Below are 2,169 nucleotides of genomic sequence, written 5' to 3'. Positions count from 1 at the left end.
TATACACAAATATACATATACACACACGTAAACACACAATACATACACAAAAAATGTATAAACATAACAGATTCTGCTGGAAAAATATATTAAAGAAATAAATATTTTTTACGGAAATTGACAAGCAAATAATTTCACTTTTCATAGACTTTCTTCGAAAGATTGTCCAATTCTTTTTACTGTTTATTATTATTTTTTTATTTAAAAATAATTTAATTTGATTTTTTTTTCTTGGCATTTCAGGAATTTTTGTCAGGCAAGTCTTAAAAATTCGAAGACCAGTTTTCCCTTTTTTATTGTTGTTTTCGTTTTAAAACGGTTAATAACATCAAAGTAACTGAGTGAGGTGTTAAAATATCCCAAGCTTAATTGAATAAAAGACGTGTGTTTTTAGTCCTAACACTCAGTTTCCGAGAAAAACACTTGTCACACAAGCAAGATACAGAAATACGAATGGTCTTTTGATAAACGGAGGCGTAGCCATTTACAGCAATACAGCGTGTATGATATAAACAACACTTGTTCAGCCGTTTGGCTAAATGTATTTAATGATAGAACAAATCGATTGAGTAACCAGCCTGACAGCTGACAGCGTAAACAAAATCTTATAGTTACTAATTCTAAAGATACTAGAAAGACTGAGAGAGAGAAACAGAAACACTACGCTCTATTTATTATGAGAATAAACAAATAAATAGTTGTTTTTTGCTTATAAACAGCATACATGGTTATAAGATACTTACTGTTCCTTTCTTAGACACCACACAGAAGTTCGACACGAAACAGCCAGGTGCTTGGTTCCGTTGTACAGCTGCCAATTAGAGTTACTTCCCTTCTATTGATTATTTCATTAACTTTGGGGCGGTCATATCAGGAGACACTCACGTGGAGTCATCTGAGAGACGAACTCACGAACATAATCTAACGAAGCTAAATATTGTAGTAGCTTTAGTTCGTTGTTCAACCATTTACGCCTTTCTTATATCCCATAAAATAATCAATGTTTTTATTTATTCAAAAAGTTTAGTGAGCGAGTTAAAGCTCTCGTTTGGAAATGACGTTGTTCTATTTTGGTATTAAATAATGAATGAATGAATAAATTAAAGAACCGTTTTTATTTCTAATTACTGTTAAAAGATAAATGAACAAAACCAAACAATATAAAACATGTTTCTATCTACCATTACAAGTCAACTAATATGTAACACAATAACTCTAATGTTATTAAAATGTTACGGTAGTTAATAACGCAATAAATAACCTACAGACTTCCATTTAGATTCAGTTAAATAGAAGACAGTAAGAAACATAAACTGAAGCAACAAAACAAACAATAAAACTGGAGCCAGTTCCATAGAATGATTGTCACCTCTAAATGTTTCTTTTATTCTAATTTAAGGAGAACGATAGGTAGCAGACACAAGTTGGAATTTCTCTGTTTTGACGGAGATTTTTACAGATTTTTTTTTCACGGTGCCCTTTTCTTTGCTAAAAAGATGCTCCCCATCATTTCCAAAGGCACCGTGGAAAAAAAAGTCTGAAAAATCACCGTCAAAACGGAGAAATTCCAACTTGTGTCTGCTACCAATCGCTGACGTCCGTCGAATTTAATAATTATACGATCGATTTCCTCGGCAAAATCTGGATAAAGGCGGCCCGTCTGAGAAATGAGCCCCACGAAGTGGAGTGGCTGCCACAACAAATGTCTCTAACCATTCTCCACGGTAATGCCCATCGTAGTCATTAGCAAGAATCTGGATGGCTTCAAAATTCATTAGACCAGAACGATGTGCTTGGATAAGAAGAAACAGGTGCAATACCCAAGATCACATTCTAGTGAGTTACATGAGGAACCAAGACCCACGCACAGTACCATGTCCCATCATCTGGTTGTACCTCTCCATCCTGACTCCATGCTGTAGATCAGCTTGACTGGAACTGCTAAGCCAGAGAGCTGTACCAGGTTCCAGTCTTATTTCGTTTGGTTTCTTCGGCTGGATGCCCTTCCTAACGCCAACCACTCCAAGAATGTAAATTATATATATATAAAGTGTATATAGAGTGTATATATATATCAATTAAATGGAATCGCATGAGACAATCATACTGCATTACCTTTGGATATCCTTGTTGCTTATTTTGATATATATATATATATATATATATATA

General features: G+C 34.1%; 1 protein-coding gene across 2 annotated transcripts in view; it reads right to left on the bottom strand.

Moving 5' to 3' along the window:
• Nucleotides 1-2,169, bottom strand: part of LOC106876574 (6-pyruvoyl tetrahydrobiopterin synthase) — a 27,301-nt gene that overhangs the window by 7,800 nt on the left and 17,332 nt on the right. The window contains exon 1 of one of the 2 annotated variants that reach the window (XM_014925177.2): nt 744-890. The exons of the other annotated variant lie outside the window; for it this stretch is intronic. The gene's annotated coding sequence lies outside the window, so the exon portion shown is untranslated. Of the gene's footprint in view, nt 1-743; nt 891-2,169 lie in introns of those variants that run through there. 2 annotated transcript variants of the gene reach the window in all.

The sequence above is a fragment of the Octopus bimaculoides genome, chromosome 10 (assembly GCF_001194135.2).
Source record: "Octopus bimaculoides isolate UCB-OBI-ISO-001 chromosome 10, ASM119413v2, whole genome shotgun sequence".
Lineage (NCBI taxonomy): Eukaryota > Metazoa > Mollusca > Cephalopoda > Octopoda > Octopodidae > Octopus > Octopus bimaculoides.
The sequence above is the reverse complement of the archived record's forward strand: the minus strand, read 5'-3'. Positions and strand labels throughout refer to the sequence as shown.